The sequence below is a fragment of the Erinaceus europaeus genome, chromosome 2 (genome assembly GCF_950295315.1).
Source record: "Erinaceus europaeus chromosome 2, mEriEur2.1, whole genome shotgun sequence".
NCBI lineage: Eukaryota > Metazoa > Chordata > Mammalia > Eulipotyphla > Erinaceidae > Erinaceus > Erinaceus europaeus.
Genome location: NC_080163.1, coordinates 119,739,521 through 119,764,580, shown reverse-complemented (window position 1 = coordinate 119,764,580; position 25,060 = coordinate 119,739,521).

The following is a 25,060-nucleotide window of genomic DNA, read 5'->3' as shown; positions in this document are numbered from 1 at the left end:
TCTCCCCTCCAGACCTGGTATCCTAGGGGAACAGGAGGTTTCCATTTTCTCAGACCTCCTACTCTTTTCCAAACAGGACACAGAGATGAGCAGCCTTCAAAGAATTTTTCCTAGTCATATTTAAAAAAAAAAAAAAAAAGCAAAGTTCACATTCATCCAAAAAGGCAAATTTTCCCATTCCTGCAAAAGGGCCGACATTCACAATCATACCAAGACAGATCTTCCCATTTGCTTGGAGATTGCTTTTGGGCCACAGCCATGGGCATCACGGAGAACTTTGTGACATTCTGAGGAGCTCCCTGACATAATGACTCCCCCAGCCTTCTCTGCACTTGCAGTGGCTGCAATCCCCAGACACTCTGGCGGCCACTGCACCCCAGGCTGCCTCCTCCTGCTGCCGGAAGGTCCACATCTGCTGTCCTGGCCACAAGCGCACCATGCTCCTGTGGCCAAGGCCTGCGGTGCCAGCCCCACGTCGAGAGCAGGATGGTGGTGGTCTGCCTGTGTTTGTTGATGTTGGGCTGGGAGAAAGGGCCTCGCAGTCAAGACTGCCTGGAATGTGCAGACGGCTCTGTCAGCAAGTTCAGGAAATGGGTTGCCGGGACGAGGCCCAGGGCCTGGGCAGTGCAGTGTACAGCTCACAGCTCCAAGGAACAACAGCTGCTGCCAGCACCAAGGTCTCTGCTGTGTCCCTGCCATCTTGCCCTCTCTCCCTCTACAAGTGACCCTCTCACCTCAACCAAGCAGAAACCCCAATAAGAAACCCTGACTCCTTACTTCATGATTAGCGCTCTTCCCAAAAGGAAGGCTGAATTGGGCGGACTTCCCAGAGCCAGCCGGCATAGTTGCTTCCTTCAAAGACATACTTTGTGGACCCCCATCTTCAAATAATAACAGAACCATCAAGAATAATGAAAGGAGTTTATGGACTTTGAGCACCTTCTAAAGAAAGAGAATCTGCCCTGCAGGGTGATACTCAAAACATTTAGCATCCAGCAAACTACAAGAGGTAGAGAAACAGAGAGTACATTACAACGGTCTTGGAAACCCCCAACATGCCAATGCCCCAACCCCTTCATGACTGAATTCTTTTTCTGAATACTTTTTATTTATTTATTACTGGATAGAGATCAAGAGAATTTGTGAGGGGAGGAAGAGATAGATAGGGAGAGACACCCACAGCCCTGCTTCACCACTAGTGAAGTTTTCCCCCTACAGGTGTGGACCAGGGACTTGAACCTGCATCCTTGCACACTGTAATGTGTACACTTAATCAGGTTCGCCACCACATGGGCGGATTTCATGGAGGTCAGGAGTGAGGTCTTGAAAAAACAGGTAGATTCTTAAGACCTCCACACAGTGATCATTTGTTAACTGGTATCGGCTATTGCTGGGGCTCAATGCCTGCATGATGAATCTACCATTCCTAGAAATCATTTTTTATGGTTTTTTTCCTCTTCTTTTATCTGATAGGACAGAGAAATTGAGAGGGCAGGGAAGACAGAGAGGCAGTAAGAAAGAAAAACACTTACAGCACTTCTTCACTGCTCATAAAGCTTCCCCCCTGCAAGTGGGGAACGGAAGCTAGAAGCCAAGTCCCTGAGCACAGTAATGTGTGCACTCAACAAGATGCACCACTTCCCATCCCCTCTAATTTTTTACAAAAAATATTCTTTACCTATGAGAGAGAGTGTGAAGAGAGAAAGGAGATAAAGAGAGAGAGAGAGAAAGAGAGAGAGAGAAAAAAAACAGAGCACCACTCTGGCAAATACATTTCCAGGAACTGAACCTGAACCTGGGGCTTCAGGTATGCAAGTCCTGCTTTCTGTCACTGAGCCACTTTCTCAGCTGCAAGATTTCTGTTTTAACAACACTCCTGTTTTAACTACAGTCCTGTTCTGGGTGCCTGTAACTCTGTATCAGACACCCCTGAGAAGGCTGAGGAGCCCTTGGACAAGATGATGTCCCCAAGGGGCTAGGCAGTGGAACACCTGGTTGGGCACACACATTACAGTATTAGAGAAACTGGATTTAAGCCACCAGTTTCCACCTGCAGGGGGCAAGTTCATCAGTGGTAAACTGCTGCAGGTCTCTCTCTCTCTCCCTCTCCCTCTCCCTCTCCCTCTCCCTCTCCCTCTCCCTCCCTCCTTCCCTTCCTCCCTCTCTATTCCCCCTTCCTAATTTGTCAGTCTATATCCAAAATAAATTTTAAAGATGATCCCACCAAAGTGCCCTCCACAATCCCACTCCACCCTATATGCACAACCCCCTCCCTCGAGAGCCATGCCAATCTTATACCTTAACTAGGGTGGGCCTGTGACCACTTGGTAGCAGAAGTTGTAGACAGAGGTCTAAGTCACCACAGCCCAGGTTGTAAGAAGACCTAAGTGAGTTGCCACATGGAGAGAGGCCCCTCAGGAGCTGCACTTCTGGGCCTGCCACAGCCCAGCTGTCATGTTTGGACAATCACATGAGACACCCCAGGTAGGAGTTGAAGGGGGAAACACCCTACTGATTCCTAGTTAGCCCTGGTATGGGGGTGGTAACCAGAACTCACTCTCCAGGGCCTTTCCCAGGATGTTCTTTCTGTCCAGTAGGGGCCTGGATTTCCTGCTAGGAACTCAGCTTCCCTGGGCCTTCACTCGCAGACCCTTTGTTGACTCAGCAGAAAGCAGCAACAGATTTTATTTATGGTTGATGTTTGTGACCTTGTCAATCTTCCTGTCTACCCAGAGGACTCCCAAGCTCACTGCAGTCCCCTCCTGCTCAAGCACCTGGTACCTCTTCCTCGAACAGCCTAGACTCCCAGCCATGGGCTGACTCCGTGGGAAAAGTGAGCAGACAGAAATCTTCACAGGATGGCCTTACCAATCCTGCACTCCAGTCTGGCCAGAGTGGAGAAGTCGCCCTGTGCTTTGTTCACTGCCCATGTTTCAATTTTTTTTAATTAGTGATTTAACATTGTTTTATAAAATTATCAAATTTCAGGAATATGTTCATATCTACACAAAATGTGTGTAAGTTACCACACCCACAACCAAAATTTTGTGCCTCCCTCAAGCCCCATACTACCTCCATAGCCATCTTAGTCCTCACATTGTACAGGAGACAGTCTGGCTATTCTTTTTTTCCAAGCTCGTTTGATTTAGTCATCTATGTTCCACACACAAGCAAAAACATCTTATAGTTGCCCTTCACCTCTTTTTTAAAACATTTTCTTTATTTCTTTATTTGGGATAGAGACAAAGAAAAGTTGAGAGGAAAGGGAGTGATAGGGAGACGGGGGAGCTGCAGCACTGCTTCACCATTCATGAAGCTTCCCCACCACCACGAGTAGGGATTGGGGATTCGAACCCGGGTCCTTGGAAACTGTAATGTGTGTACACAACTAGATGTGCTACCACCCAACCTCTCTTTCCTCTCTTTAATTATTTCACTCAGTATAATCACTTCAAGTTCCGTCTATTTTGTTCCAAATACTACAACCTCATCCTTTTTGGTTGCAGAACAGTACCCACTCAGATTTTACATACTTACTTGGCAGGTTTGCTTTGAGAATTGGGGACCCCATATGACAGGTGTTAAGTTGTGTTCTTGTCTGTGGTATCAGAGCTAGGAACAAAACTATTCATCCTCTACACAAACACACACACACACACAGAGGGAACAAAACTATTCATCTTCTATACACACACACACACACACACACTGGAAAGTACTTTTCCATATTCTTCTGCCTTTGTTATGAAATATCCCCAGCTATGAAAATTAATTATTCACAATTAAACTGCCCAGTGAGACTTAATTTCCTCCACCAGAGAGAATACTCCCCCCTCAGCCCATGTTATGGTGATGAAGGACAAACTGCAAAAGGAGATAAGCACAGAATGCCCTCCTCCATCCTTCATATTGCTGCCTAACCCTGTGGTCCTTGTCCCTCCTCCTCCTCCTTCTCATCTTCCTCCTCTACTTCTTCTTCTTCTTCATCTTCATCTCCTTCTCCTTCTTCTTATGCTTCAAGGTTCTGCTCAACTGCCATTTCTGCCAGGGAGACCTTGAGGGGCTCTCACTTTTGCTCACCTACCACAGTTTAGGCACCAATCATAGGCAGCCTAAACTCTGTCTCTTCTCTCTCTAGTTTTAATAAATATATTTTAACTGGAGGTTAACTTAGACCCCCACTAAAATTCTAGCTCTATTTCCTCCCTAACTTGAGGCCAGATCCCATAAATCTAATACTGGTTAGAGTACAACAAATGACACTCAGCACTTTAACAACTGGGAGAAAGTCTAAATTCATCAGATAAAGGACTACAAAAGCTGAAAAATGGCAAGAGACTGGATCACTTAATGATAGCCTTTTTTGACCACTAGCAGGCCACCCCATCACCAGGCATCCTAGTGAGGGAATCCTTGGGCCTAGATCTCTAAGAGATCCCCCTCTCTACCATCACTGGTCACGTCTATTGGAAATATCATCATAAGCCCCTTTGTGGGTTTCTTCAGAATTCACTAAAGAATCCTCACTATGAACTAGCAATGGTAAGGACTGCCCACTCTCCAAAGGGAGGCTGGGTCATCCTACCCTGCTGAGGAAGAAACTCAAAGAAGACTGGTTCTGTAGTGAGTGCTGCCTAGAATGTTCCCAGTTGTGACCATGGACTGCGAACTCAGTCTGACAGGGACTCAGAGGTTGGAGGTTGTACAGGCTTTGGTGCTAAATGTGAATAGAATGAGCCCCAAGGTCAAATTAATGTAGCAAACAGTCAATTGCACTTACATATTTTCTTCAAGTTTGTAAGCAGCTCTCTGCCCTAATTCTGCTTCCTAGTTCTAGTCTCAACTCTGGCACTATCTTCCCAGACAATATTTCTAGTCCATCTCCATGTTAACTATCAAGCTCAAGCAAAGATTACTAAGACATACGTTTCTAGGAACTAGATTCCTCTCACTCTAAGGTCCCTGCTTTCATCTGCTGTATTTCTACTTTATGGACCCTGTTTATTAAACATTTTGTCCTGCCTTCCATTTCATTGCCTTTCAGCCACCAACTTCCAGATGCTACTATAATTCCATCCTGACTTCCCTGTGCAGTTGATCTGACCACAACATTGCCCACAATATTCCCTACAACCTCACTTCTCCAGAGCCCTATCCCTCTAAGGAAAGATAGAAACAGACTGGGGGTATGGATCGACCTGCCAATGCCCATGTCCAGTGGAGAAGCAATTACAGAAGCCACAGCTCCCAATTTCTGTCCATACTCCCAGAGGGGTAAATGATAGAAGAAGCAAACCAGAGGACCCTGTTGTCCCATTCCACCAGGACCTGAAGCATTTCTCACCAGGAATTGTGTTTTTATATCAACAATGAAAGGGAAGAAAATCTGGAAAACACCAGAGGAAGCCAACCACTGTTTTCTTATCTGAGAGAGAAGAGGACAAAAAAAAAAAGAAAGACACCTGGAAGTAGTAATAGATGTAGGGGTGACTTAGAAAGGTTCACCTGTGCCCATAAACTAGGGGGAAAATATATACCTGAAAGCAGAAGTACACAAGAGCATACAGGGAATACCCCCCAACACTTCATCTGCACTATTCCAGTCTTTAGGTCCATGATTGTTCAACAATTTGTTTGGCTTTGTATATTAACTCTCTTTTCAGCCACCAGGTTCCAGATGCCAGCAAGATGCTGACCAGACTTCCCTGGACAGACGACCCCATCAATGTGTCCTGGAGCTCCGCTCCCTCAGAGCCCCACCCTACTAGGGAAATAGAGAGGCAGGCTGGGAGTATGGATCGACCAGTCAACGCCCATGTTCAGCAGGGAAGCAATTACAGAAGCCAGACCTTCCACCCTCTGCAACCCACAACGACCCTGGATCCATACTCCCAGAGTGATAGAGAATGGGAAGGCTATCAGGGGAGGGGACAGGATATGGAGATCGGGTTATGGGAATTGTGCGGAATTGTACCCCTCTTATTCTATGGTTTTGCTAATGTCTCCTTTCTTAAATAAAAAAAAAAAAAAAAGAAGAAGTGAAGGCAGGACTTTTGTAAAAATGGGAATATACATATAGAGATAGATATAGTTATAGAATCAGCCCATATCGATGACCTTGGGAGAACTACTACAGTTTTCAATGGAGGGGGTGAAGACACAGAACTCTGGTGGTGGGAACTGTATGGAATTATACCCCTATTATCTTACAATTTTGTAAATCAGTATTAAATCAATAATAAAAAATAAATTAAAATAAAATATATTTTTAATATTTATTATTTATTACCAAGAAAGAAAGGGCTAGAGCATCCCTACAGCACATACAATGCCAAGGATCCAACTCTGGACCTAAGGATGCAAATTCAGTGCTCAACCTCTGATTCATCCTCCCAACAATTAATCTGTTTAAATCTTGTTTTCTTACCTAGACCCTTTGCTCCAACACTCAAATATGAGTATTCTGTTAAACAACATCACTGTCATCAGAGTTCAGCACCCACCCTATCTCAGACGCTATGCCCAGTGCTTCCTGTGGATTATCACATATTGTGCAAGGAGGTTCCTATTCAGCAGAGGAGAAACTAGTGGTCCAAATGAAGAAGCTTGAACTGTACCTGGGGGCCCAGGTAGTCTGAGGTCAGAGTTTGTGCCATTCCCACTTCAGCACTTACTCTGTAACTCTGACCAGTTGCCACAAATCAAAAGTACAAGAGCACCCTCTAACTTCTTCCACCAAATGAGCAGTAGAAAAAAGCTGGTTCTTAACAGTAACACTCAACACTAGACAAATGTGTTGAGACAGGAACTTAGTTACTTTGTTCATGGTTGTTAAAGCATAGACACATATTTTCATATTTTTTCTGGCAGCATAATGCAGGATTCCTAAAATTAGCCAAAAGGCTTTGCTTGATAACTCCTGTGGTCTGAATATCACCTAAGGGAATGAGGGAAATGCAGATGAACACTGACACGGGGTTGTTCAATGAAGCCTGACTTCCAACAGCTAAAATTTGGAAAGTCTAAATGAACAGCATAGGACAGTATTTAATGTTTACTTTCATCTTTCATTTTCATTTTTCTGCATCTTCCAAATTCCTGGAAAAAATGCATGTGTATGTAATCAGCAAAAGGAGTCAATAGCATATTTGAAGGCAAAGTGAACACAAATCACCTCATTCCTATTGGCAGGAAACAATCTCTTTGGAGGGAATTTCCATAGTGTGTGTTCCAGTCCAGCAATTCTCCTTCTAGGAATTCATCCTACATAAATCCTCACAAAAACATGCCAGGATACGATTGCAAGACTCTTCACCCAAGCACAACTTGGAATGGCAAAAGATTCAAAACTGCCTAAGAATTTACCCAAAGGGAACAGTCAAATAAATAATGGTGCATCTCTGCAAAGTATTACTGTGTGGCCAAAAAAAAAGCCAGAACTGTGACATGGAAAATTGACCATGATAGATTGCTGAGTGAAAAAAGCAGGTTGCTGATCTGTGTGTACAGCATAATCTCATTTGTGCAAACATACACACATAGACACACACACAAATACATGTGCTTATTTGTGTGGACAGAGGAAAGTTTAGAAAGGTATATATCAAACTCCTAGCCAGTGGTTACCTACGGGGGGAACCATTTGGAAGAATGAGGAACTGTTATGTTTTCCTTAGTTTTTCTATTGCTTGAATTGTTTCCAAAGGCAGTATTGCTTTAGGCAAGTAAATATATTCTTTCTCTTATGGAAAAATTCTAGTGTATTGCAAAAATAGAAAGAACCATGCAACTAACCTCAACATACCCTTGTAAATTTTGCAGCCTCTAACTGTGAAAATGATCAACACCTGGCCAGTCAATCCTATTTCATCTCTAGCCTGACCACCCAGATCCTAGCACAGCTATCACACCCAACTCACACAATAATCTCTTCATATCACCAGATATCTAGTGCTCATATTTCCAATGTCTTATAATATTAGCAATCATTTTGAACAGTCTAAAGTGGAATCCAAATAAGTGTCACAAATTATGGCTGGTTACATAGATCATTCATATTCTCTCACTTTCTATATACAAATATACATAAATACAAACATATTGGTATATAGGTATGGGTGTGTGTGTGTGTGTGTGTGTGTGTGTGTGTAAGAGAAAGAGAGAGAGAGAGATGTGAGTGATCTTATCATCTCCCACTTAAAAATAAGGAAATTGAGACATCGAGAAGGTAGGTAATTAGTACTCACTTTGACCAGAGAGAGAGTGAAAGAAACAGAGAAAAAGAAGAAACAGGTAGTTTGACTTAGAGTGTTTCTCACCCTCTGAGTTTGACCGGTTGCATTCTATGGTACCATTTAGCTTATTCTTCTGTCTCTTGTGTTTCTTCTACACTAGTGGGTACAAAAGGAGGCCGAGTCAAGTTCAGGTTTGATATCTCAGGCAAGATGGCTGTTACGTGGAGAGCCTCTCTTCGGTAACAAGGGCTGTACTGGCTAATGCCTCCATATAAAGTCCTGTGCTAGATGTGGATTCCCTGCACAGAGCAACAGAAAGCCAGTCTCTCTCCCCATCTCTCTGCAGGGTCTGACAGAAGACTGACAACGGCCTTGTAATCACTGCTAGCTTTCACCCACCTAGTTCCTTGCTTCCCACTTCTTTGAACTAGATTATGTGACCCCAGAAGAGTGACAAGGTGGTGCACACCCACATTCTCAGTGTACCCTTGTTTAGACACCTGACCTGCCTAGAGAAGGGGTATAATTGTACATATCTGCATATGTGTACATGTGTGTATACCTCATCCCACAATCTGAGGCAACTCAGGAAAAGGGTGGAGTTCACAGTTCCTGGGACAAAGGTCCTGAAGACCTCTAATAAGGCTGTTTCTCCTTCCACTATGACCCAGGGCAGGTGACTGACCCTCTCTGTACCTCATTTTCCCTGCATGGTGGAGAACACTGGATTGGGTAATATGTACAACTTACATATAACACAGCTGGCACATTCCATGACCCCTAAACTGGGTGGGAATGGAGCCCAGCAAGCACCTGAAGGAGGGATGACTAATAAGAGGAGTCTTTGTATTGATGTCATAATGGTGTCACACCCTGACTTGGGACCTTTCACCTCTGCCAGTCTCATCTCTTGCTTCTATAAAGTGATAACACTTGGGTTGATAAAACCCAAGTCTTGGTGAGAGTTGCAGAGATCTGACAGCCTTACACATGTAATACTACAAGCCAGTGTCAGTGGGAAGCTGGTTTCAGCCCAAGTGCTCAGCTCCAGAATCTTTCCAGAATGTTGCACTTATATCCCCTATCTAACAGGAGCATGAGAGTAACACATTGAGAGAAAGGAGGATGACAAAAAGACACTCCCTCCCTTGGCTGAGCTGATACAAAGACCCAAACCCATAGCCCCTCTCCAGAGCTTGGATTTCATTCTTGAGATGAACTCCCATCTTTGCCTAATTTCAGTCAAGCTGGGGGTGGGGACGGAGTGAAAAGGGGAGAAAAGGTGCTCACAGCTGTCACCAGCAGCTCTCACTGAAAGCTGTGTTGCAGAGCAAAGTCCTGCTCCTGTATTTGCTCAGGAGGCTGGGGGGAGGGCAGAGGTGGGGGTAGGCTAGCCACCTCTTTCCCCAAACCCACCCAGCACCTGTTGAGAAACAGTGACCCCATTTCAGAGGCTGGGTTTATGCGGACTCTGTATAACACCTTATAAAAAGAACCACTGGTGCAGGAGATTAAAAGAGCATCATTAAGTTCCTTGTTTTATTTCTTCTGAGATGGGGCACAGGCTGTAGCAGTGTGGGGCCACACTGCTATGTTGCTGACTCTCCCTTCCCAGGGGCCAAGTGTCACTTTCTAGAGCAGCCGCAGGCAGGTCATGCTGATGGTTTACAAGGTGTCAATGTTGGGGTGCAGCCAGCATCATCCTGGAGGGAAACTTGGAGCAGTCACAAGTCCGAATGGAAAGTTTGCACACGTAAAAGCTCATGGGGCCAGCCTGGCGTCCATGGAGTCCCTGCTGCTCCTGGGTGGAATATAATCAGGACCCTGCCCACCTTGGGCTGCTCTGTCTCTTTATAGAATCTAGCAAATCCCTTTCTGTGGTCCTGGGTGTGCATTTTGGGGAGAAAGCAGCCCCTCTCACTGCTGGCTTCTGTGCAGTGTGAGAGAGAGAGGAAGGACAGATTTCACTCTGGGGCTGAGAAAGCTGGGTCCTGCATCCTTAGTATGCAGCTAGAAATCTCCAGTCTCCCTTTTTTGCCTGCTCCCTGTTTACCAGGAGCCAATCAGTCTTGACAGAGGCCCAAGGGAAAAGCCCAAGACAGAAGTGACTCTTGATTACCCTGTGCCAAAAAAGAAGGGTTTGTTGTGAGGTGAGGTGGATAGTTAAGTTTCTTTCCATTCAGGTCTCTTAAGGCTAGAAGGGTGCAAGGCCTCAGACACTCACAGCCTCTCTCTACCCACTCAATGGCTCACACGTATTTCTCAGGTTCTCTGCTACCTTTCCCTGACTTCCACCCCACTTCCTCTAGTTGTCTGGGGCATGAGAGACTACGAAGGCCCCAAGGATCCCCTAGAGATATACCCATATTTCAAACATCTCCCCAAGAAAGTCTGGGCTCTATTTTTTTCTACCTCCAGGGTTATTGCTGGGGCTCACTGCCTACATTATGAATCCACTGCTCCTAGAGGCTATTTTTTCCCTTTTTTGTTGCCCTTTATTGTTGTTGTTATTGTTAGATATGACAGAGAGAAATGGAGAAAGGAGGGGAAGACAGAGAGGGAGAGAGAAAGATAAACACCTACAAACCTGCTTCACTGCGTGTGAAGCAACTCCCCTGCAGATGGGGAGCCTGGGGTTTGAACTGGGATCCTTTTGTCTATTCTTGCACCATGTGCACTTAATCCACTGCGCCATCACCAGGCCCCTGGGCTCCAATTTTTTGTTTGTTTGTTTTCTAACTCCCTCATGTTTTGTTTTTCTTTATTTTTACTTTGTATTAGTGATTTAATATTGATTTACAAAATTACAAGGTAACGGGTACAACTCCACATTGTTCCCACCACCAGAGTTCTGGATCCCCAACCCCTCCATTGTAAGCTACAACATTTCTGCCAAGGTTGCAGATATGGATTAACTATTATTTCTACAACTATCTGTCTGTATTTGTATATATGTACCCTTTTTTAAGGTCCCATTTTCTCTTCCTTTTCAAGTTACATATATACCTATTATTACATCCTATGTCTGTCTGTCTGTCTGTCTCTCTCTCTCTCTCTCTCTCTCTCTGGGTCCTGATGGAGTTGGAGTTCAGAGTCCCAGCTCCAAATTTCTAAGGGAATCTGACTGGCCAACCTACTACCCAATGTCCATCCAGTGGCCAGGGGGGCATGATCAAAGATCAAAGGGAGTCAGCAGCCTGCTCATCCAGTCAACGAATACACAGTAAGCACCTACTATGTGCCAGACAGGTGTTCAGGGGGTAAGACCTCATGATGAAGAGACAGTCTGTGCACCATCAAGAGGTCACTACTCTGACTGGGAAGGTAAGCAGAATTCCTGTAGACCAGTGAAATTCTAAGCTCAGAAAGCACCACGAAAGGAAGGATCAAATTCAAAAACTTGAAATGGGGATGGAGGTGTATCCTGAGTCCTAAAGTGACATGTGAGTTAAAAATCTAACACCTATCCAAAGAGATCTATGTACACTTATATTCATAGTAGCACAACTTATAATAGCCCACACTTGGAAGTAACCCAACAACAGATGACTGGCTAAGAAGTTGTGAGATATATATATATTGAAATGCTACTCATTTGTTAAAAGTATCTGTTAAAAATTATCTGTTAAAAAATGATTAAGTCATCTCCTTTGCCTTATCTTGGATAGATCTTAAAAGGATCATGTTGAGTGAAAAAGGCCAAAAAGAGAAGGACAAATACTGGATAGTCTCACTTATAGATGAAATGTAGAAGACAAGGACAGAAAAGGAAAATGCAAAATGAAATTAGGTCTAGGTGTGGGTGCACTGCACCAAAGCAAAGAACTCTGTGGGAGGAGGGGACAGAAGGGGATGGAGAGGGTGTTGGGATCTTGGTGCACGATGGTGGGAAAGGTTCTAAGTTGGGAGTGAGAGTGCTTTGCCTATCGTGGGAAGGTAAGAAGTTGTAATCCATGTCTCAATAACCACACTAACCCCCTCCCCAATAAAAGGATTTAAAGAAAAGTATAGGACTTAGCCAGGCAAAAAGAGATGGAGAAGATGAGAAACGGCTCCTCAAGCAAAGACGAGACTGAGGCAGAGGCCCTCTCTCAGGTGGGAAGGGCAAGGAGGCTTGCACGTAGAAAGGGGCACATGGATGGGGGTGCAGCTAGAGGGGCACTTACTGATACAGTGATGGTCTGGGAGAAATGTTTGGGTTCACCAGAGTAGCAGTGAGCAAAGAAGTGCTGTCATTGGACAGTTTTAGGCTGATAAGCAAGTTGGGATGCAGGTGAACTCAGAGCATACCTATTTCTAGGTGACCCGCCAGATGGCTCTTTCTGATCTTCCAAGTCTACCTGAGTCCAATCTCAATAAGCTTAACTCCCTAGGTCTTCATTCCCCATGACTAGGATCTTGTGAAGAGTTCCTTCTATACTCCTTCCTACACAAGAACTCCTATCTAGAGAATCTGAAACATTTCTTGGCATTTCCACCCCTGGCATTCCCATCCTTGGCCCTGGGAAACCAACTCACCAGAATCAGGAAAGATGTTATATTGAAGTTTGCCATAACCCCATCAGAGGATGAATATCACATTTCCTTGCCACAGTGAGACACATTCGCCACACAGTCTATAGGGATGTAGACTGTCAGGGCTAGAAGAAGGAACATTCTCCATCACAGAAATAGGTAAACAATCAATCTATGACCCTTTCTATTTTGCCTGCCATGATACAACTTCAAACCAGCATCTCAGTCCTTCAGAGGATAGTTGCATGGTCACGTGAGACTAACTCACATAGAGTATAATGCCACACTCAGCAAGGCTTAATAACTCAGTCACACATCCTGATGTAGTGTATACTATTCTTTTTTTTAATATTTTATTTATTTATTTTCCCTTTTGTTGCCCTTGTTTTTTTATTGTTGTTGTAGTTATTATTGTTGTTGTTATTGATGTCGTCGTTGTTGGTTAGGACAGAGAGAAATGGAGAGAAGAGGGAAAGACAGAGAGGGGGAGAGAAAGATAGACAGCTGCAGACCTGCTTCACCACGTGTAAAGCAACTCCCCTGCAAGTGGGGAGCCGGGGGCTCAAACCAGGATCCTTACACCACTGGTCCTTGCGCTTGGCGCCACCTGCCCTTAACCCGCTGCACTATGGCCCAACTCCCTGTGGGTACTATTCTTATGCCTGTTTTACTGATGAGGAAGCAAAGGCACAGAGAGACAGAGCCCCTCAGCCACAGTCACACAGTCAGGAGGTTATGTGTCTGGTTTTGAATCCACTGCATGGAAAGACACATAAGCAGAAAAGAGTGAGACACTTTTAATGCGCTGGATTAATCTGGCTGAGTGGGAAAATGACACTGTAGGAACGTAAACTGGAAGGCTCTGTAGTGGTAAAGTAAATTATAGTGCATTTAGACATTTAGACTATTTTGTCCTGTATCATGGTACAGTGAGAGCATATATCCGCTAAGATAGAAAGAGTTCTTTGACAGGTCTAATGTATTTGATAACTACCACTACTGGGGAAATGAAATTAATGTAAAAAATGTACTGATAAGATAGCTTGATTAAATTAATGTCATTTATGATTCAAACCATGATTTATACCACATAGCTATTTTGTAGTAAAGAAAGTATATGTAAGTGTAAATGTGATTTTATATATAAAGAAAATTTCTAGATAAGTGATAATGAAAAGTAGCCCATGAGCTGAGGAGACAGTATACTAGAAAATCTAAAAGACAAAGTCCCAGGTTCAGTTCCTAACACCACCATAAGCCAGTGCTGAGCAGTACTAAAAAAAAGGGGGGGGAGGAAGGAAGGAAGGAAGGGAGGGAGGGAGGAAGGGAAGGAAGGAGGAAGGAAAGGAAAGAAAAGAAAGAAAAATCACTCAAGCCTGGTCTTAGAACTTTCTTACATGACAATATTGACAATATTCACAATCTTCTGGTAAGAAATTTGTGTTTCTGGTAAAGGCTTAAGCTGTTAGCTTAAATACATCAAGCTGACCCTCAGTCAGGAACTAGTTTTTCTTTTCTTTGTCCCATGCTAAGGATTTTGGAAAACAGGAAGCTTTTGGTCTCTGCTGTTTTTGAAATCTTGGGATTTGTCCACCACCATGTATTATTTTAACAGTTTTAAAATTTTAAACATCCATCATGATCAGACTGTGGAAGAGCTAAAATGCCAGGTGGAAGAATCTGGAAATGATCATACAGGTTACAGAAAGTCATGGACAGCCTTTTGAGCTGAAGTGGACAAACGTCATTTTTTTCTGTTTCTGTTATTAGTTTCTTTTTTATTTTACTTTATTTTATTTATGAAAAGGAAACACTGACAAAACCATAGGATAAGAGAGGTACAACTCCACACAATTCCCACCACCAGAACTCCATATCCCATCCCCTCCCCTGATAGCTTTCCTATTCTTTGACCCTCTGGAAGTATGGACCCAAGGTCATTGTGGGATGCAGAAGGTGGAAGGTCTGGCTTCTGTAATTGCTTCCCCGCTGAACATGGGTGTTGACAGGTTGATCCATACTCCCAGCCTGCCTCTCTCTTTCCCTAGTAGGGTGGGGTTCTGAGGACTCAGAGCTCCAGGACACATTGGTGGGATTGTCTGTCCAGGGAAGTCTGGTTGGCATCATGCTAGCATCTGGAACCTGGTGACTGAAAAGAGAGTTAACATATAAAGCCAAACAAATTGTTGACTTATCATGAACCTAAAGGCTGGAGTAGTACAGATGAAGAGTTGGAAGGGGGGGTGTGTCTCTGTTTTGTAGCTAGCTAGTAGGCATATTTTAGTTATATTCCAAAGGACCTGTAGCTATACTAGTTTTTTCCTTTTTCTTTTTTTGTTCTTTTCCCTGAGCCTGAAATCTGATATGCAGGTGGATCCACGTTATTGTCTGGGGAGATTATGTCATGGCTGAAAAAAGGACCAGAAAGCTGGATCAGGGAAGAGACTAGCTCCCTAATATGGGAAAGGGGTATAAATACTATTGACTGTAAACTCCATTGATTTAATGTAATCTGGGGCCCATATTCAGCTTAGGAACCTATGTGACCTCTGCATCCCTGTAGATCTGAGCTCACATTCTGTGGTTATGAGTAGGAACATTCCAAGCTGCCCCAATTTCATAACCCATCTTCCTCAGGTGGAACATAGAGTATGTTGTCCAGCCTCCCCTCGGAGGATGGAACATTCTCTACTGTTGTTGATCCAAGTTGAGGGCAAGATCCTATGGGGGGTCTATTTTGATGTTCCTGGTAAAGACGACCAGTAACAATGGAGAGAAGATTTACCTTGAATGGAGATTCCCTCTGTTCCCTGCCTGACTTTTTTTTAAGTGTTTTTGTTTTGTTTTTAATATTTATTCCCTTTTGTTGCCCTTGTTTTATTGTTGTAGTTGTTATTGATGTCGTTGCTGTTGGATAGGACAGAGAAATGAAGAGAGGAGGGGAAGACAGAGAGGGAGAGGGAGAGAAAGAAAGTCACCTGCAGAACTGCTTCACTGCTTGTGAAGCTACTTCCCCTGCAAGTGGGGAGCCAGGGGCTCGAACCGGCATCCTTATACCAGTCTTGCACTTTGCACCACCTGCGCTTAACCCACTGCACTACCACCCGACTCCCCACTGCCTGACTTTGTTCTGTAGAAATGGTGTTTGAAAATTCTATTCCTTCCATGTAAGTAATCAGAAAAGACTTAAATACAAGGTGACTGTCAAGAATTAGTGTGAAGGGAGTCGGGCTGTAGCGCAGCGGGTTAAGCGCAGGTGGCGCAAAGCACAAGGACCGGCATAAGGATCCCGGTTCGAACCCCGGCTCCCCACCTGCAGGGGAGTCGCTTCACAGGCGGTGAAGCAGGTCTGCAGGTGTCTATCTTTCTCTCCCCTTCTCTGTCTTCCCCTCCTCTCTCCATTTCTCTCTGTCCTATCCAACAACGACGACAACAACAATAATAATTACAACAATAAAACAACAAGGGCAACAAAAGGGAATAAATAAATAAAATAAAATATTTTTTTAAATCACATTAAAAAAAAAGAATAAGTGTGAAATACTTTGACGTAGGCAAAAAGGGCTGCTGAATATCATTGGAATCAATGGCTTGACTGGCTGAAGGAAAATATCAACGTCTATTTGTTGGAATGCTGGGAATTGTTTAGCATACACTACATAATCACCTTATCTTTGAGTAACCATTAAACCATCTTGGACATTACAGAACAGCAATCCAAGTGATTTCCTGCCTATAAGAGTGTAAATAAATTCTGTCCATTGGGGAAGCAATTCATCCACCCTGGAGAAGAGAGCTCCAAACAGATAGCTTAGGCCTTGTGGATATAAACTAAGTGTGTGCTTACTGACAGGTTTCATTTTTACTTTCCTGACTGCTTTTGGATAGGTCTGTTCTTCACATTCTCCTTTGTGCTGACTTAACGGCTTACTAACTTGCTAGTTTTCTAAGTAAAATCTCTTCCATGTGTTTATTTCATATTTGCATAAGAGTTATGACTGTAGTTGAGGAAAAGGTGCATTTTAATATAGCCATTAAATGGAAGAAACAAAATCACACACTGCTCCACAATTCATCATCTAAGGGGAAAGGACTCCAAGATGAGCAGAATTTTAGGATCTGAGTAGTTTATGACTATGTCAGGAACCAAGACCGGAAAGGAGAGAAGTGATCTGGAAATCATTCCACAGTCAGTTGGGCATAGAATGGCAGGGGACTACTGCAGATAGGGCATGAGGGGGTGGAGGAGGGAATCAGATGGAGAAAGAGTTGAGGAACAAGAGAAAATCTGATTATCAGATGTGCAAATAGCTTACAGACACGTTTCTCTAATTACACAATGCTAAACAGGACAGAAAGAATGAAGAAAAATGAAGAGTTGAGGGGACAGGAGGTGGAGAAACTTGTAATTCTTGAATCTGAACAATGAGGTGTTTCTTAAAAGATAATCAGATAAGAGAGCAAAAGAGAGGTTTGTTCTAAACTGCACTGAGCTCACAACGGCCCAATATTTACATTAAATTTAAAAGCTAATGAAATTACAGGTCAGTGATCAGGAGAGCTGCGTTTGTCTGCTAACTGCCTTCTTACCCAGGGATGGATGGGCAGGCTGTGTTTTGAGGAATAATAACTCAGAATAGAACAAGGAAGGACTGAGCTTCTTGAGAAGATTCAGTCTCTGAGGGTCTTTCCAGTGCTCCCGTGACCTCAGTGAGGAGGAGAGAAGCATTCCAGAGCCCTTTCCCAGGACTCCATCATGACTTAAGAGTCTGACTCCAGGGCCACTAGGCACTGTGCCCCATGTTTTGCAGGGTAGGAAAGCAACATCCATCCACCTATTAAGCGTGCCTCTTCACTCTCTCTCCTCTCCCTCCTCATTTCTTATTTGTAAATAAATATATCTTTTTTTAAAAAATAGGGGACTTTACAGTCAATAATACTTATACACCTTTCCCATATTTGGGAGCTACTCTCTCCCCTGATCCAGCTTTCTGGTCCTTTTTTTCAGCCATGATATCAACTCCCCAGACAATAGCCTGGATCTACCTGCATATCAGATTTCAGGCTCAGGGAAAAAAAAAAAAAAAAAAAAACTAGTATAGCCACAGGCCCTTTGGAATATAACTAAAATATGCCTACCAGCTAGCTACAAAACAGAGACACACACCCCCTTTCCAACTGTTCATCTGCACTACTCTAGCCTTTAGGTTCATGATTAGTCAACAATTTGTTTGGCTTTATATGTTAACTCTCTTTTCAGTCACCAGGTTCCAGATGCTAGCATGATGCCAAATAGACTTCCCTGGACAGACAATCCCACCAATGTGTCCTGGAGCTCTGAGTGTTCAGAACCCCACCCCACTAGGGAAAGAGAGAGACAGGCTGGGAGTATGGATCAACCTGTCAACACCCATGTTCAGCGAGGAAGCAATTACAGAAGCCAGACCTTCCACCTTCTGCATCCCACAATGACCTTGGGTCCATACTTCCAGAGGGTCAAAGAATAGGAAAGCTATCAGGGGAGGGGATGAGATATGGAGTTCTGGTGGTGGGAATTGTGTGGAGTTGTACCCTTCTTATCCTATGGTTTTCTCAGTGTTTCCTTTTTATAAATAAAATAAAATTTACATATATGGAACTTTGTATTATACCAAAGTAAAAGACTCTGGAGTGGTGGGGAAGGTTCAGGTTCTAGAACAGGATGGCAGAGGAGGAGGTAGAGAGGGTTGAATTATTATGTGGAAAATTGAGAAACATTACACATGTACAAACTACTATATTCTACTGTTTACTTTAAACCATTAATCCCCCCAGTAAAGAAGAAAAATATTAGGGGGCATGCAGTTCTAGAGTTAGCAGAGTGGTTAGAGCACTGAACTTGCAAGCATAAGGTTCTGAGTTCAATCCCTGCATTATGTGTGCAAAGTAATGCTCTGGTTCTTTTTCTCTCACCCTCTCTAAGAAATAAATCTTTAAAAAAAAATTAGGGGACTGGTAGTAATGTAACTGGCTGAGCACACATATTTCCAAGCTCAAAGACCGGAGTTCAGGTTCTCAGTCTCCACCTACAGGGGAGAAATTTCACAAGAGATAAAGTAGAGCTGCATTTCTCTATCTAGCTATCTAGCTATCTGTCTATCTATCTCTCCCTCCCTTACACCTCCCCCTCTCCCTCTCCTTCTCTTTTTCTTTTTTTTTTTAATTTCTTTATTGGGGAATTCATGTTTTACATTCAACAGTAAATACAATAGTTTGTACATGCATAACATTCCCCAGTTTCCCATTTAACAATACAACCCCCACTATGTCATTTATCATCCTTCATGGACCTGTATTCTCCCCACCCACCCACCTACCCCAGAGTCTTTTACTTTGGTGAGATACGCCAATTCCATTTCAGGTTCTACTTGTGTTTTCTTTTCTGATCTTGTTTTTCAACTTCTACCTGAGAGTGAGATCATCCCATATTCATCCTTCTGTTTCTGACTTATGTCACTCAACATGGTTTTTTCAAGGTCCATCCAAGATCGGCTGAAAACGGTGAAGTCACCATTTTTTACAGCTGAGTAGTATTCCATTGTGTATATCTACACCACAACTTGATCAGCCACTCATCTGTTGTTGGACACCTGGGTTGCTTCCAGGTTTTGGCTATTACAAATTGTGCTGCCAAGAACATATGTGTACACAGATCTTTTTGGATGGGTGTGTTGGGTTCCTTCCTTCTCTTTTTCTCTCTTCCCTTCCTCTCCAAATTTCTCTCTGTCCTACCTAATACAAATAAATACATTTTTTAAAAATAAGAATCTTCCAGGAGTAGTAGAATTGTGCAGGTATACACATCCTCAGCAATAACCATAAATAAATAAATATTTTTTAAAAAACATACCCTGCAGAATATTCAATCTGTATGATGCACCTAAATTGAGTTAGAGGTCCTTGTAAAGACCTCCCCCACACCAAGGGGAAGACTTTGCATCAGGGCTAAATATGTTCTGAAGGCCTGAAACCAACTTCTAAAAAAGAAATACCCAGCCACTTTCACAAGGAAAAAATGTAGGCCTTGTGAAAGTGACTGACCTTGGTCCTATTGCTGGTAGTATTCCCTGTGGACAGAAAGAGCAACAAAATGCTTGTGTCCTGGCCAGGGATAGCCCATGCCAACCACCAGGTGGGGGCCCCCTCAATTCATGAAGTCAGCTTTCCAAGCCCCCACTGGCAAAGGCAGCATCTATGCACAGTTTTCCATTTGTGTAGGAAGCTGCGGCCTTATAGACACTCAAGCTGGAAGCTAAGTCAGGTTCAGTGATTTTATTGAGCTACCCTGGGAATGTTCACCCATTTCTCAGGCACTGTGCCCCCCAGGGGAGGAGGGAAGGGTCAAGCCAGTGTCTGAGAGACCGGGGCATAAAGACATCCCCCAAAAGACAGAGTTTGGGCACAAAAATTATGCTTCTGTGTCAAACTTTGACGCCTGGGCTCAACTCTGTCACGCCAACAGAGAGACCTTTCATTAAGTGCTCAGGAGATATTTCCAGAGAGAGAAAAGTAAAGTAGAGCCTTTCAAAGAAAGTTCAGCCCTCAGCAAAAACTGACTTTCCTCTTACAAAAATAAAAAAAAATTAATCAGTTTTTGTGGTTTCAATAAAAGCAAAGGGTTTTGTGGTTTTCCCTCAAATTTTTCACCGTTTTCCATAAAAACAAAAACCTATATTTGAAACCATTTTTTCCCTAATGAAAGTGGCAACATCTCTGCCCAGGAACAATTTTTTTTGGGGGGGGATATCCTTTCAGTGTCCCAGCCTTGTGATAAGTCTGTGCATGTCCATCCTGGGCAAGTTTCACCTACAACCAAATGTGTACATATTGGAGCAGAGCAATCTGCTCAGCTAGAAAAATTCCAGGTGACAAGAAAAAATCTTTTTTCTTTCTTTCCAAAAATTAGGCTAAAAGAGAGTAGTGTAAAAAGGCCCGAAAGTGATTTCAGATTTGTAGACTGGAGCTATAAACAGGACCCAGACAAAAAGAATGCTTCCTCCTAAAGCTTGTTATAGTCATATGATAAGACTTGGAGCATTTGCCATCTCAAAGGCAAAGATTTAATTTAACCTCAAAAATTCTTTTTTATATAAATATTTATTTATTCCCTTTTGTTGCCCTTATTTTATTGTAGTTATTATTGTTGTCATTGGATAGGACAGAGAGAAATGGAGAGAGGAGGGGAAGACAGAGAGGGGGAGAGAAAAATAGACACCTGCAGACCTGCTTCACTGCCTGTGAAGCAACTCCCCTGCAGGTGGGGAGTCAGGGACTCGAACCGGGATCCTTATGCCGTGAATGCACTTTGTGCTATGTGTGCTTAACCTGCTACACTACCACCTGACTCCCAATCCAGATCTCTTTATCTTCATCCAGTGGCTTTTAGGTTCTCTTCCCATATCATATAACTTCTCTCTGTAATGTAGCAACTGATCTTTAAAAAAAGTACTTATTTTCTTTGTTTAAAAAACTTTATTTTTTTCCTTTTTGTTGCCCTTGTTGTTTATCGTCATTGTTGTTGTTATTGATGTCATTGTTGTTGGATAGGATAGAGAGAAATCAAGAGATGAGGGGAAGACAGAGGGAGAAAGAAAGATACCTGCAGACCTGCTTCACCACCTGTGGAGAGCTGGGGACTAGAATTGGGATCCTGATGCCAGTCCGTGCACTTTCCACCATGTGCGCTTAACCCGCTGCACCATCACCCAGCTCCCAAAATGTACTTAGTTTCTATCAGTTCCTAATTCCTGTAACAAATTTCATCTATGCTTTTGCCTAAAGACTTCAGTATTTTTCATCATTTCCTGGAACTGAAGTTCGTCTTTTAGTCTTTTGGGTTTGAACTTCAGCAAAGGGTTACAAACTCTTCCTTTCAGAGTAGGATCAAGAACATTCCATGCCAGAGATGCAATTCAGTGGTAGAGCACATGCTTCATATGTATGAGGTCCTGGGTTTGATGACTAAAGTCATCCCCCCCAAAAAAAAAAAAAAAGACAGAGCAAGAATGTTCTAGAAGCTTCTAAGGGCTCATACTGATGAAACAGTCTAGGACTAATTCCCTCCTGGATTTTGGCTCCCCTACATTTGACACTGTTAATAAAAGCCCAAATTAAGCCCTTTGCCATGGCTGCTAGGATGTTCTGAAAAGGTGTGGCTTAGTAGCTACAGTTTCTCTTATTCTAGATTATATCATGCAATTTCTTTGTATCTCTGCACCTTTATTATCTTCATTGTCTTTTTATTCTGAATTAATGATCTTTATGCTTTGCATTGTATGCTTATGTAAATAATTTCAAATTTCCTCTGAAAGTGATTAAAGAAGACTAAATAAATACTTATTCTGGCAGACCTCAAATCAAAATAAGTAACAAAATTATGGGGTGACAGGAGACTGCAAGAAAATTGCAATGGTAAATGTAAAAGAATTTTCCCAAAAAAAAAAGTCAACAGGAAAAAAAGACAAAATAATAAGATTCACTCTCTCAGTGATCCAGGAGATGACCCAGTCTATAATGTGTTGAACTCCTTTTTTTTAAATATTTATTTTTATTTATTTATTCCCTTGTGTTGTCCTTGTTGTTTTATTGTTGTAGTTATTATTGTCATTGTCATTGTTGGATAGGACAGAGAGAAATGGAGAGAGGAGGGGAAGATAGAGAGAGGGCGAGAAAGATAGACACCTGCAGACCTGCTTCACCACCTCTGAAGCGACTCCCCTGCAGGTGGGGAGCCGGGGTTCGAACCGGGATCCTTATGCCGGTCCTTGTGCTTTGCGCCACCTGCGCTTAACCTGCTGCGCTACAGCCCGACTCCCAATGTGTAGAACTCTTAAGCATGAGATTCCCCAGTTCAATATCCAGCAGCACATTTGCCAGAGTAATGTCTGGTTCTTTTCCTCTCATTCTCTCTGCCTCTTTCATTAATAAATAAATAAGACCTTTAAATAAATAAATATTTTAGAAAAATAAAACTGTCCCTGTAAATTTCTCGCCCAATCTCAGTAACCGTCACAAACAGTGCTGCACCTCTGTGACTCTGAATCTTTTTGCATAACCATTATGTTATCTTCCCAGTCTGTGACTCTGAATCTTGATCCTAAGACTACATCCTGCCTCTAGTTTCCCAGGATGTCAAAATTGGAGGGACTGTGGAGAGTATCAACTCCAGTGCCACCATTTCTCAGATAAGGAGATTGAGGCTCAGAAAAGGCGAATAATTTTCCCAGAGTCACAACACTTAAAAACCTTAAAAGCAGGGAGTTGGACAGTGGTGCAGCAGGTTAACTGCACATGACATGAAGCACAAGGACCAGAGTAAGGATCCCGGTTCGAGCCCCCAGCTCCCCACCTTAGGGGATTCACTTCACAGGCAATGAAGCAGATCTGCAGGTGTCTGTCTTTCTCTCCCCTTCTCTGTCTTCCCCTCCTCTCTCCATTTCTCTCTGTCCTATCCAGCAACAATGAGAACAATAATAATAACAATGACGATAAACAACAAGGGCAACAAAAAGAAAAAAAAAAAACCTTAAAAGCAGTGAAGCTGAGATCTGGGCTCTCTCTACAATAGTACACTCTTCTTCACAGAAATTCCTGGTTCCTACAAACCATAAGAGATTAGCTTGAGAATTTAACAAATGTGGACTTTTCTGTCTCTTTTTCAAGCCATCCTAAAAGCTAAATCAAAATGAGAAAAGGTTGTTCTTCTTCACCGATATATGGCAATCAATAAGGGTGTGTGTGTGTGTGTGTGTGTGTGTGTGTGTCCATGCTAGAATCTTTGTTGGGATAATGTAGATAATGAAAAATCCCATGTGATTATGATAACTTTAAACCAAGAGTAAAAATTAAGAACTTTTTAATTTAAAATAAATTCTGAGAGTCCTTACACCTAAAATTTAAGAGATTCTGTTTTTAAAAAATAGACTTTTTTTCTTTCTTGCTTGCTTGCTTGCTTGCTTTATTAAAGATGTATTTATCTGTTTGTTTGTTTGTTTTGGATATTAAAAAAAACAGAAATTGAGAGGGAAGGGGAAGATAAATAGAGGGGCAAGAAAGAAAGAGAGAGGCCTGCTTCACTGCTTGTGAAGCTTCCCTCTGCAGGTGGAGATGAGGAGCTTGAACATGGGTCCTTTCATGTGTGCTCTACCAGATCTACCACTGCCTAGCCCCAGGAGATTCTTGACAAAACAAGCTGTTACCTTCAATGAACATTACTTTCATACAGTAAGTATTCCACAAGAGCCTGCCAGGCACCTAGGACCCATATAGGATTTATTTATTTTAAAAAGGCAGAGAGAGGGAAAGGTGGTAGTGCAGCAGGTTAAGTGCACAAGGATCGAAGCACAAGAACCAGTGTAAGGATCCGGGTTCAAGCCCCCAGCTCCCTACCTGCAGGAGGGTCGCTTCACAAGTGGTGAAGCAGGTCTGCAGGTGTCTATCTTTGTCTCCCCCTCTCTGTCTTCCCCCTCTCTCCATTTCTCTCTGTCCTATCCAACAACATAAATAACAAAAAGAGCAACAAAATGGGGGGGGGTGGCCTCCCAGAGCAGTGGATTTGTAGTGTAGGCACTGGGCCTCAGTGATAACCCTGGAAGCAAAAAAGGGGAGGGCAGAGAAAAAAATTAAAGGAGACAGGGAGATAGAGAAGGAAAGAGACAGAGATACACCTGCTGCCTTGCTTTACCACTCTTGAAGTTTTCACCCTGCAGGTGGGGACCAAGGACTTGAACCTGGGTCCTTATGCACTGTAATATGTGCACTTAGCCTGGTGCACCACCGCCTAGCTTAAATACTTTGTTTATTTATCTATTTATTGATTTAATAAAGGCAGAGAGAAAATGTAGCCCATGTGGGTTCTGTAGGCAAATAGATTCAACCTCTGTGGAGCTCCAACTCCTCCTCTGAGAAGACTATGTTTGAGAAAAGCACAGATCCAACCCAGTGCCTTGACATAAATTCTAAACTGCTCGATATGGAAGTATAACAAAAAAACCCACAGCCTCTCCGCGAGATCAGTTTCTTTTTTGTTTCTTTTCTTTTTTTTTTTTTTTTTGTTTTTTTGTTTTTTTGTTATTGGATAGAGACAGAGATAGATTGAGAGAGAAGGGGAAGATAGAGAGGAGGAGAGACAGAGAGACACCTGCAGACCTGCGTCACCGCCTGTGAAGAGACTCCCCAACAGGTGGGGAGCTGGGGGTTTGAACCCAGATCCTAACCTGGTCCTTGCTTTGCACCACGTGGGCTTAACCCGCTGTGATAACCCCCGACTCCCT